Here is a 14,011-nt window from a genome sequence, read left to right on the forward strand (position 1 = left end):
AGATGAATGATATTTAGCGTCGCTGAGATATTACAATGCCTAAAACACAATGGAATGAACAGAACACAACAGCAACAACAACAACAAAAATTTCTGTTTGTACCAGTATTGTTAGTACAGTATTTACCTGGACTCGTTTTTATTCTTGACCTAGAATGCAACCTAATAATACTCGTTAATACAAGGATTATGTATTAAATTTATATTAAGAAGTCAATAATAGTATAATGTATTTTCCGCGAAACTATTTCGAGTCTAGCTTCAATGTAAATAGATTTCATAAAATTACAAGATAAAAATTGAGAAGATTAAAATTTTTGTGGTCTGATTTTTAAAAATTTATACAGTTTGTGTAACTTGTTACATATGTTTCCTGTAAACCAAATTGTGTTACAGGGTTCTGTAAAACTACGCGAATAAAGACTTATATTTTTATACTGATAACATATATGTTATATTACATATTTAAATGTTAAATTGCATAGACAACAGCACAAAATTTATCTGTGATCCATTTGTCTGGCCGTACACTATGGTCTTATAAACACACTAAAATCATTGTAAAACTACATAACAATTGTCGGAGTAAATTTATTACAACTACTAAGAAACTGAAAATAAAATAGAACGTAGTTTACCATTCATTCTGACAAATAGCCATTTATTTTTCATTAAGTTAAGAAAAATCTACCTATTCATATTACATCAATATTCAATAGTTTGCGATGGTTGAGACGTTAATATGGAAGACAGTTTACCATAAGGTCGTGGGTTCTGCACTTTTGTTGTTTACTCAGTGTTTAAGAAGTGTTTACATGATCAGTATAAGGCGATTAAATAATAATAAATATTGTTCCAAAGTATTTATTGTTCGTTAAAAGCTCGATAAAAAAAAGTTCGATAAAAAAAGTTCGATAAAAAAATCAAATATATTGTAAATTTACACCTATAGTAACTGGCTTTCGTGATAAATATTCTGTTACGAGGACTCTAGAGACGAAGCTGGCCAGCCAGTCGCGCGCCTTCCTGCGGGTGGAGCACGATGCATGAGCGCCCAGCCCTCCATTACCACTACACTGTATAAAATCGTGTAATTTTACACCGATGTAGGTGACAGTTCCATTTTCTCTGCTGTAGGTGCAATTTTATACCACAATTGTAAATACACAGTTTTGTTGTAAAATAACACCAACAAAGTAGGTGAAATTTTAAAACATCATTGACAAGTAATATACCTAGAAATAAAAATAAAATTTACACTGTATTCGTAACTCTACCCAATTTGGATGAGTAATTCTACTAATTTAAATGCAATTTTGCACATACATCGTCTCTTTAATTATGCATGCAGTGCATTTATGTGTAACATAGGGTAAAATAATTGCCTTTTTGTCTGTGGAAAGTTATGCATCTCTACATATGTTTCTATAATCCATGAAATAAAATTATAAATCAATTTTTAGTTTATAATATATCATGGAATCATCTGTAGTTCGCTTCTAGGTGTCGCTAGTGATGCTTCTTCTAGAAATCTTTATATAATCCCGAATGCGGTGGCGTGGGTTCGAACCATAATCGCAGAGGTTTGTCGCGTGCTCCAAAAGCAATGACGTTCTTCATTGGCCTACATAATATATTGAAAAATTATTAAATTAATTAATGTATCAAAACTAAGAATACTTGTTTATATTATTAATAGTTCTCTAAGAAACCATTGTTCTTAGAGGGGAGTCGTCACCTGCTTCTTTAAAACATTTTTGTTCCATTCACAAAATTTTTTAAATTAAAAATCAGCTGCCAGGGGTGCTAGTGTAGATTGCTATTGTTCCAGCTATTACATCTTATGTCAAAGTAATGGTTTACCAGGTTCAGTAGAAAGAAAGCGAAACAATAAGCACGTATTTTGTAGAGGAAAACCATTTTTTTGTTTAAAGAAATGCTAAGAGGTATTTCCTGGGATTGTAGAATTCTTTAAGTATTAACAGCTGATAGAGGCACAGAAAATTTTTTTTAATACTTTGATTCTGCATATTTTCCCAGAGGCATTACAGCAAATCAAAAACCATTAGCTTTTTGATAACAATTCAGGTACCATGACAAAATGAAAGTGAAAATACTGAAAGACGTTAACAAAACTACGCAATATATATTTTTTGTGTATGTGAACAATTGTGTTTAGTGAATACATAAGTATTTCAAAATAAGTGGGTAAAAGGTAAAGCTCGCATTGTTAGTCAGTTTTTCTTTTCTTTTCTGACGTAAAACCACAGCAATTTTCTCTGGCTGCTAACAGCTGCCGACACTTGGGCCGTAATGTATTTACAATTGACTCAACTTTTTTATCTCTCTGTGTTATTTTCCTCTTAGCATCAAGTGTTACTTAATGTGAACACAAATTCAAAGCGGTTGATGACAGCAACTAGTTTTCTTTTTCCCAATCTTGTGACGTCTCTTTGCAAGAGTAGGGCCTACTACTTATTACAGTGAAAAAATGCCTGAAAAGATTTGTTCTTTTATTAGGCAATAATCAATCTCACTGCAAAGTTGGAACATGTTTATAGTTAAGAGGTGCCTTAAATATATATTTTACTGTATGCTCCGTAGATAATTTTCTCGTAGCAATGCTAGATGTGATTCTCTTTCTTCTTCGGTTTCATTTCTTTGCGACATATTTGGTCTTCGCTATGCGATGCGGGATTGCGAAAATTCTCTCTTATACTATGGCATTTTTTCTCTTTATATTTTCACTTTATACATTTCACTTACCGCTACTTTTCAATTCGATAATTTTTTTCTTTTATAAAAGGTCAACTGATGCATGCGCTTCACGTTCCGCCTGATAAAGAAGGCATCCCCACCACCATTGAAATCCTCCAACATTCCAGAAAATTCTCGATCCTTCCGGTCCATTTCATTCTAGTACATTCTCGCTCATTTTGTACATTCATTGGCCAACTCACGGGCCCACACACACACCAAATAGGAGAAACCACGAGCATTATGGGAGATTCTGAATATTATGTAGAACACTTGGTCGAAATGTATGAAAATGCAAGAGGTCAACCACTTTCAACAACCATATTTATGCCACCACCACAGCTAACGACACGCGACCACCAGAGTGCACGATGGGAGACTCTAGGTTTCTGCCCCACTGACTCCAGAGCTTTCCGGTCGGTAGTTGTGGCTGCAAGGGGAAATATACGTACAAACACACGTCTATATGTACGTATTGATTAATAATTTTTTTGCATCTGACAATTAATCTTGTGTTCAAGGTTTTCGAAATATTGTTATAAACATTAAAATAGTAAAAAAATTCACTAATTTTTCTATTTCTGTGCCAATGTATCTAATAATCACAATTACTGACAGATAGTAAAGGAAGAAAATAATTAAATTCCAAAAAATAAAATACAAAAATCATACAAACTGCTACAAATTATACTATTAATAAAAAAATACTTTAATATTTTAAAATTCAATCTTTTAAACAGAAAAAAAAACATTTTTTTGTTTAAATTTACATCCCATAGATATGTTACCAAATAATCCCGCTGTAGTCAAATAAATGTACCAAAAAAGTTATTTTACAATTTATTAATTATCTTTTTGCTTATTATATTCTTACGAGTGGGTATAGCCCAATTAATTTTATACATTTTTATTTGTTACTTACATTTACATTACTAATTAAATCACCACACTTATTGTCAATTCATAAATCACTAAGTATCTGTCAAGTCCACCGTTCGCACTCCTCACTGGAGCTAGGCTCAACAGTGGTTCACCCCTTACCTCGCACTGTCCGCACACAAGTCTCGCGCCACTCGTTCACACTCGCACGGTCCCGTCGACCAACTCTCAATTGGGGGGGGGTTTCGTCCTCCTCGCCGAACCTGCACTGCACTCAACTCGCGCGGAGGCCGGCGTCACCGCTTTTATATCCGTTGGTGGTGAGTGGTTCTTATTAATGCCACTCCACGTGGTGGTCTCAGTAAGCCCGCAGAATTCCCAGGCCGCTAAGGGATAGATAAAAGCACTGTGGAATGAATGCGTGGGGGCAGGTGGTGGCGAGGTCGAGGCCGGGCCGCTCTAATGCCGAAGGTATGTGCATGAGTGACAGTGTACGTGTGGGCTCGCCTGGCACCCAGGTGTCTGGCACGCGTCGCGCCCTTGCCACCCCCCCCCTCCCCTTCGAGCATGTAACACTGCCCCAACCGGTTCGACCCTAAAAGGTAACACTGTGCTGTAGTTGTCAATGCTGTGAAGCCATCCTACGCATCTGGCAATTGAACTGGATATGGCCCACTTCTTGATGGATTTTACATCGCAGCTTTCCTACAACTCTTTGGGGCCATATGCCAACTTTGTGACCACTATGGACCTCTGCATTTGCTGCCATGGCGTCTCCCTTCCCATCAGGCAGCCCCGCTGGGCACATTCCCGTTCCGGGCATCTCCATTGAACATGCCCTTGTCCCTGGCACGCAGAACACCGTAGGCCACTTACTGCTCCTTGAACCTGCGGATTGTCACCCTCTTTAATCCCATTGTCGCATCGCATACCTCCCACGATTCGGGCAATCGCATTGGACATGACTCCTTTCTCGACATGTGAAGCACCGTGGGCGACCTATTATTCTTCGAACCAGCAGACTCTTCTCCTGTCCACTCTTACCACAGTATTATCCTTCTCTCTTGGGTTTCCTGCCCCGATTCGGGCATCATGTGTCCGAGTTTTTGGCAGACGTAGAAACGCGGGCGTCCTTTTCTTTTTTCTAAACTGTGAACCATTCAGCAGCTTTCTTAATGACTCAAGGATAATCTCTTCGTTAGTACTCGAGCTGCCATTCACTTTGGCGGCAGTGGGTCTGACCCTGCGGGAAAGGTGATTGTCACTTGACTTGTCGGTGCTGTTGTCGGCTCTAGTTATCCGAGACATGATCCAACAGGTTCACAGAATGGGTGCATTGAAGCGAATATTTATCCTCTCCGCACCAATGGCAATACTCTGCTTTCTCGTGGCACCGCTGTTATGGGGTGTGATGGTGGCTATGCCGAGATGGGTCCCTTGTCCTGGTCATAGTTGCATCACTCACTAAAGATGACTCTGCTGGGCGTAACCCCACCTCACGGCATCCTCAATTGCCTGGCTGGAACCAGAAATGGTGAAAGGGCTGAATCTGTGGAAAACAGCAGATGCGATTGAAACCTTTCTGGGGGGTTTGACTGCCGAGCCCTGGTGTCTGAGTCCCAAAGACTTCTCATAGTGAATGAGGAAATGCCCATGGTTATGGTAAGGACTGAGAACGCCACTGGCGTGAATGGGGGCACACTGGTCTATAGGGCTGTAAACCTTCTGAGCTCTGCCCAGCGGTCGGGGGAAGTACCGAGGAATCTCCGGTGTCCTCCTGCTCCTCTACACAGTCTAGATGGTTAGTTATAGCCACGGCTTTCGTGGTCGCCGTTTAAGGAGTCCGGGCATGTCCAGGCCTTAATAGGCTGTAAGCCCGCCGGGTCGAGGTATGGCGGGTCGAAGGATCTACCGAGGAGACGAGGTCGATCCAGTGGAGTGGCTCTGATACACGGCAGGTCAGCTAGCTGTTGGCGAACAGTCTATGCTCATAGAAGACACCGAAGTTTGTAGTAGTACGGGAACGATCCGTGAAAGTGAAAGTATCCCGTTTAAGGTTTCCTCTAAGGCACTGTATCTGATTGGGTAGGACTCGTACTAGGTGGTGGTGCATCGATCATTTGGAGCAAACTCTAATGGTCCCCTAGTCCTCTGAAGATTCGACATTGTAAGCAACTACACAGCTCCGGTTACTAATCTGGCTAGCTAGTAGAGGTTGGATAGGCCTCCACTGAACCACGGATTCACTGGGTGTTTTGAGGGGTCCGAGTGTGATTGTGGTAGATCTGGGTAAGTGCCAGCAGTGCTGATAAGGTTTGAGGGCTAAGGACGTAGCCAATTGTCTGGTTAGCTGAGTGATGCAGGATAAGACAGCATTCGGGTCGGAAAACACTGCCGTTTACTTTGTTGTAAGATTCTATCACAACCTGCCTCGCCCTGGTGATCATGTTTCTTGAGGAAATTGAGGCACCTTCGAATTCCAGGGCGCGGATTTATTTTGTGGCGGGCCAAACGGTGAGATTTGTTGAATCTCCGCATCTCTGAGACTATCTATAAATGCACTGGTGAATAGCTCCTGTTGGAACTCTGCAGTAGCTTCTCGGTAGGCGAGATGCACGAGCCGCTCAGTGTGAGCTTCGAATTTCTGGAGTGTTTCCGAGTATCGCTGTTGACATGTCTTCAGGACCGTTCTATACACCTCGCCCATGTGTCGGTCACCATACCTCAGCTCGAGAGCTTCTACTAATTAATACCTTGTACCAGTCCTTCGGGTCCGGTGCTCGTATGGTTGGAAGCAACTCAAGCGGAGATCCTCTCAGGGCCAGTACAAGTGCTGTAGCCTTATCTACATCGCCCCAGCCATTCACTTCAGCACCTGCCTTGTACTGTCGCCTGTAGACAGCCCACGACTACTGGCCATCAAAGGTGGGTGGCTTGAATTTTGAGTGGCCGCTGGAAGTATTCTCCTCGATAACCTCCTCGGAGTAACTCTTCCCGGCTTGCAGCAGCTGTAGCTTCCTTAATCATCCGACGGCACTCCTCGGTTACAGCTGCTACTTGCTGTTTGGTAGTCTGCTAGAGCTGAGCTAGCTCTTGTGCTATCAGTTCTTCAAGTTCATCTCTTTGTTGCTCCTGCCTGGAAAATTACTGTTCTTGTTGTGCGAGGTGCTGCTCCAAACTCTGCACTTTGCCTTCTAACTAAATACTGGTTTTAATAATCTTCTTCTTAAATTCCTCTTGAGAAGCTAACAATTCTCTTCGCATTTCTTCCTAACCCTTCTTCATTTCTTCTTGAGCTGCTACGAGTTCATTATATATATAAATATATATACATATATATATACATATCTGACCCCTATTCATGTCACATATTTCAGTCATCAGGCATTCTTCTTCTCTTCTCAGTAGTTATTTTCACTATTTTTTTTTTTAAATTCTTAATCTCTTTTTGCCACTCTACACGATCACTACTGCTCTATTACTACACTATACTTTCATCTATGAACTAACATAAACTTATATTTAAAATAAACACTTAATGTACTAAAATTACACTCAAAAATAACTACATTTACCAACACTAATTTCAATCTTAAAATCTAAATTCCTATATTTTTTTACTTTTTAATTAGTATTTTTAATGACCATAATTATTCGTAAATCATTAAATTTTGTCTATTTCACTTCTGACACCAAATGTTACTAGTGGGGAAAATTGGTTTTTTTAAGGATAGCTCAATTAATTTTTTACAATTTAATTTGTACTAACATTTACAATATCTAATTAAATCACCATACTTAATGTCTGTTCACAAATCACAATGTATCTGACAAGTACACAGTTCACACTCCTCACTGGAGCTAGGCTGAACAGTCGCTCGCACTTTACCTAGCACTGTCCACACACACAGTCTCGCGCTACTCGGTCACACTCGCACGGTCCCATAGCTCTCTCGTCCTCCTCGTCGAACTCGCCCTTCACTTCACTCGCCTGTTGTAACTTCCGCGGAGGCGGGCGTCACCAATTTTATATTCGTTGGCCGTATTTCTGGAATTGACTGGAGTGGTTATGACGTGACCCGTCGTGACATCCCGGCCGACTTGACGCTAGAAGCATCCAGAATAGCGGCGCGTATTCACGTCACTCCACGCTGTGGCCTCAAGAATCCGGCTGAACTCCCAGGCCGCTAAGGAATCGTTAACAGCCCCTTGGGAGGAGGGCGCGGGGGCAGGAGGTGGTGTGGCCGGGTCTCTCTTTTCCCGAAGGTATGCGCGCGTGACATCAGTGCCGAGTGGGCTGACGTGGCATCACGCACTTGTCTCCCGCGTTCGTAACAATGTTAATGAGTGAAAAAAATGAATTAACAACATTAAAATATTAAATGTAAACAAATTCATAAAATGTTACAACATTAGTAAGAATGTTTTAATATAATATATGATCATTTAGGTAGATTCAGTGAAACATTTTGGCACCCTTAATAAATAACTGAAACTGCAATGTCCTGTTTGGTATTAAATTATACACTGTTAAGAGAGAAGTTTAAGAGTAGGATATTTTCTATAGACTTGAATGTTGTTCAAACATACGTAGTTTATGTGCCCACTTATCTATCATTATTTGTTTGTACTGTTAAATATTTCTAATAATTTTCCATTTTTTAAAAGCTATTGTATAACCATTATCAATCCTTTGCTTCTCACTTGAAATTACCGTATCGGTTTGGGTGCAGCTGTTGAAACAATAATTGTGTGAAAAAACTAGTATTTCAATCGGAGTGAGTTACACACGCGCTCACTCTGTGTGCTATACTCGGTTCCAAGCAACTTGTCTCACATATGACAGTTTCCAAAAGTAAAACCAGTGGTGTTCCGATTCCCACTTGCGCTGCAATATTTTTAATGGAGCAGAAATATGCATTTAAAATTACATATATTTGTTATTTTTTATGTTTAAATGAAAACAACTGTATCAATACAAAATAGTGGTCACTGTAATACTGGTTTCAGATTCTTACCCGGGAATTTATTCTTTATGTTGTTACAGTACCTATCTATGTTAGTTAAAGTTATTTGCAAACCTTTACCTGTATAACTTACCAGTATTAACTGCACAATTATTAAGCATAATAACACAAAATGAGGTAAAATTAAAGAAAGTAGTATATAGGCCTACATTTTTCTTCGAGCTTTGGATTTGAGCTGAGGAGCGAATATCCGTGGACCACCATCTTGGATTGTGGCGTCATGGCGGCCATCATGTATGACCTTGAACTTTGACCATTACATTCAAAAATTGCCTAAATTTGCCAAACAATGACTTAAAAATTGCCATATTTTCTATTAATATTTTTGGTATGGGCTCACACAAACGAATTTTAGCTGCCTATCGTAGAGACGTGTAATTAAAGATAGGAGAATTAATTAAGTTTACATTGGATTCGCTACGTTAAGGTGTGAGGTAGCTACGTCACGCCCTTTTAGATCGCTTGGTAGTGCACATAATTACAGGCAAAGGACTGTAATAAATTTTAGTACCATACATTTATGTATTTTTTCGGAATATTTTTAAAATGCAGTTTGTAACAAGATGTCTTATCAAACCTTTATACACGAAAAATGTATAATATTATTTTATTGTATTTTAAGATCATATCTGTGCGTGTTAAAGATTTCAGTTGAAAGTTACGTAAATTTATGGGAATATAGGGATATAGTTGAAGTTATTTTAAGGCTAAAACATTTTTATTTTTTTAAATTTGTTTCACGAACTTTTTTGAGATGTTTGGAAATGATATAGTTAAATAAGAATTGAGTTGTCTAGAAACAATTGAAGATCAAAATAAAGTTTCAAAAAATTTCTTTATTTATTTTGAACTGTTACTTTAAAACTTAAATTTATCTTTTTTTATTGAAAAGATTTTAATTTTTTGAATAGTTTGTTCTTTATAGTTTTACCTGCAACCTTAATAAAGAGTTTAAATACGTCATATAATTTGCACGAGTTGATAAAATAAAATAAATATTTGTATATTATTATATTGTACAGATCAGATACAAACCCTTGCGGACGTCACAGTCAGCTCACGTGAAGGTTAAAGTGACATGTTTGAACTTAAACCCGACCGCTATATTAAATATTAGAATTGTCTCCATCTTGGATTACGCTTTTTTTTATTCTAAAAATTTCCGCCATTATTAATCATAGAACTTTCCAAAATCATGAATTCCGTTATCTTGGATTTCGCCTTTTGTATTATTACATCATGTCTGCCATCTCGAAAATCAGGAATTAATATTAGTGAAAAATTTGAAAGAGTTTTCAAAACTAATATATATAGGTATATATATATATATTCAAATAAAATTTAAAAAAATCCTGGAACACTGTGTCTTGGGTTCAAACCTTGTGAGGGCAAAAAAATTTAATCCTCACCCTGTGGTGGCAACAGGTAGGCTGACCCCCACCAATTTCATCAAGGCAGATATTAAACCAACCACTATAGAATACTGTCACGACCTATGTGGGAAGAACTGGGTTCGTAAGGGATAGCCCAATTAGGTTTTATAACAATTTTTATTAATTACTAATATTAACATAACTAATTAATAATTTTCCTAAAAATTTCCGATTACCAATCACTGAAACTTAAAAATGTTTATTCGCAAGTAGCTCAATGTCTGTCAAGTTACACAGTTCGCACTTCTCAATGGAGCTAAGCTTAACAGTGGTTCGTCCCTTACCACGTGCCTGTCCACAAACACAGTCTCATGCCACTCAGTCACACTCTCTCGATCCCGTCGCTCTGTGTCGCGCCACTCTCGCCCTCTTCGCCGATGTCGCACTTCCCTTCACTCACGAAACTTTCCGAACGCTCGGAACTCGCTCGGAACTCTCGTCAAGGCCAGCGTCGCAGCTTAAATATCTGTGGAGCTGTTCTCAAACCGATGAGAGCGGCTGTGACGAGTCACGTCATTCCGGGCCGACCCGACGCCCGAAACATCAAGAATGACGACGCTTATTCAAGCCACTCCACGCAGTGGCCTCTGTAAACCCATAATTCCCAGACCTCTAAAGGTGATAAAGCCCGAGGTGGGATGATGTGCATGGTGCTGATAGGGGATGAGGGTAGAAAGGACCCATTGAAATCTGGCTAGGCACGCGAGGCATGCCTTACGTCAATGGACGACGCGTGACATAAGTGGCCGTGTGTGGCCGCCAGCCCGCTCCGAACCTGGCGCGCATCGCGGTCTTGTCTCTCGCTTTCGTAAACGATACGTTCAAATAAATTGTCAATTATTAATTTCAAAAACTCTTCTTTTGTCCAAGTGTGATTTTACATTTTTTTTTATAGAATTAAACATAGAATTAAAAGGTGAAATAGAACGTTGTTTCTGAAAAAATTGAATTTTTTGAAATTATGAATAATTGGTCTATGTTTGAGTTAAATATTTTGTTTAAAAGTCCGTGAATTTATTGTAATTTCTAACATTGTACGTACCACCGTGTCACGACCTTTGCACCATGGGTTAGAAGCTCCGATTGCCGAGACTGTGTCCTTGTTTTTAAAGTAGTTTTGGATCCATCCGCTAGATAGTAGCTTTCATAATATATCACTACACTAACCACGCTACATTGTTAATGGGAAGTAATACATCAGCTTTTATCAGACAAACAAACAAAGAAGAGAAAATAATTCACTATTTATATATTTTGGTAGCTTCATATTTTGTGGTGTCATACCAAAAATACTGCATCTCCAACTCATTTATAGCCTATATTACAAACATTATTTGGTGTTATTTTTGTACAGTGTAATTAGCTTTATTAAAGTGCTAACACGCCCGAGTTATTTTGCTTGTAGTTATGGGCCCACCAAACATACAGCGTCACATGTCGCGGAAAAAATGGTTTTGCTTTACAATGTAAGGGCAGTATTCCAATACTTTCGGATAAGGTAGCGAAACAGCACTGCCTTGTTGGGACACAACAATAACCTAACTCGCTCCGTGTTCCAGAACGTGTTAAAACCGAATCCCAGTAAGGGAACAACTCAGCCATAGTTTTAATTAGGTGCCCTACGCAAGGCTAGAAACTGTTTTCAGCTCATTTAGCGGTAGTTTCACAACCATCGACCCAAATGTTATGGAAAAAATACTACAGATAGCAGCACCTTCTCAAAAAAAATAGGATCGGCTTTCTAATTTTCTTAACCACTTTTTAAGTTGCTATTATTTCTGGTTATGACCATTCAATTGTACAGAATGTATTTCATGGTACTTTCGCTATCACTATGGTCACAAAAGTGACTATTTACGAGTTAATGACACCAGAAGTGGGTTTGCCATCTGGACGAAATCAACAAAAAAGTTAGCTCTACGCATGCGCGGAATTTGGGAAGCAGATCGGAAACGGTTAGAACATCCAAAACCGTTCTCTAAAAATAAGGGACTGGCCGTGTCATATCATGCACTAGGAACACAGTTAGGGTTCAGGTGTATCACATTGAACACTTAAACAATTATTTATGTGTCTTGGAATACCGGCCTTATAGTCGCACCTCTACACCCCTCTTTTTATTCCATGCTTCGCACTGCGCCAATGACAACAGTTCGCTGCGCCTACAGCCCTCCTGCGTTTACACTAACTGGGGACCGAGCGTTCGCGTCGCTTCGAAGGTCTCTCGAGCACGAATAGTGTGTGGCTTGAAGCGAAGCATCTTGCGGCCTTGGGAATGGAAATGGAAATGAGCAGAGCGGCTTCGTCTCACTTCCATCGAAGGCCACGATTACGTTTGTTCCCGCAGTACATTCTCTGTAGAACCTCCGCAGAATCTCGAGACATGGATCATTTACGAGAGAAAAATAAATTGAAAGACCAAGTATGTGTTGAGGGCACTGAAGGATCTTCCGTGTTTCTTGATTGGTCGCGTTTCTTTCAGGCTAACGCCCAATGTCGGCAACAATAATCATAGCAAAGTCATGCGGAAGCAAACGAGACCTGAATGCCCCGGTCGAATAAGGTAATGGCTTCTCTTGCAGACGGCCGCCTATCACACGGAAGAAACCACTGTTACGAGCATAACTTTGTTGCAGTTTAATGGCCGTTAGGATTTTTCATTCTCGAAAAATACCTTATTCTTGTTATTGCTCGTAAAATATTTCTAAACGTAATTTATAAAATTGACATTCATATTTGTTTGAGGCTTGCAATCAAATTTTTACCTTTTGGCTTATAAAAATGATGTTTACTTTGTAATTTAGATAATGATAGAAATTTTTTAAAGTAAAGCAACCTCGTTTTTATTTTTAAATATTTTTTGTCAAGACAAGTTTTCATTTACATATTCATTTGTATAAAAAAATTGTATGTACATGTCCTGTTTAGATTAATTTAATTATTGGTCAAAATTGTAATTATTCTTTTGTACCTTTAGGAACTTACCAATATTGATTATTTGCTGATAGTAAATTTTTGTAGGACGTAACGTTTAAGCAAAGTACACGATGAAAATTCATTTTTTATAGCTTGCTGAATCTGTTGAAAGCAAATTTTTCATATATATGCCCTACATTGAAAAAAAAAATCTAAAATATTGGTTTGGATTAAATAATGGAGAATTATGGATAATATTGATGTTCATCCTTTCAGTAAATTGCTTACGGTTCCCGTGGTTGGTACTCTGTGTGAAAAAGAAAAATGCAAGATCACGAGACTTCAAGGTGTCTGAAGAAACACAAACCAAAATGATTTTCCAAAACTCCTTAGTAAATATTCATTTCTCATTTTTTAAATTTATTTGCGGCCTTTAGACCATCAACATAGGTGCAGCTTGATTAGGACGTGTCAAATATACAATATTTATTATTACAATATTTAAATTCTACAATAATAATATAAAAAATTACTTTAAACTTGAATATGTGTATAAACTGCGATACTTTCCAGATTTGCAATAGGCCCTATATAATACAAAAAATTACACGAAATACTTTCAACACATGTAATTTTTTCCCAGTGCAATTTTTTTATTAATGTTATATCAGAAATAGTGCAATGGCATTACGGACAATATTGGTAGATAAAATCATAAAACTATTACTTTGTACAGTTTCACACTTTAGTAAAATAAACATCCCTTTCTTCAGCACAGCTTACAGGCGTGAGTATATTAATTGATTCCATTTCTATTGGGACATTTTCTTACTCCTAGAACATTCGACAAACACTTGAATACGGATTACTAATATACAAAACACCCTTCACGGGAGTTTGCTTCGAGTCATCGCAGCGGACGGACTATCCCGAGCAGCGCCGCGGCGGGCACTAGGTACAGCCGTGTGCTGTCGCGTGTAGCTGTAGCGAGTGTGCAGC

This window comes from Bacillus rossius, chromosome 1 (genome assembly GCF_032445375.1).
Source record: "Bacillus rossius redtenbacheri isolate Brsri chromosome 1, Brsri_v3, whole genome shotgun sequence".
NCBI lineage: Eukaryota > Metazoa > Arthropoda > Insecta > Phasmatodea > Bacillidae > Bacillus > Bacillus rossius.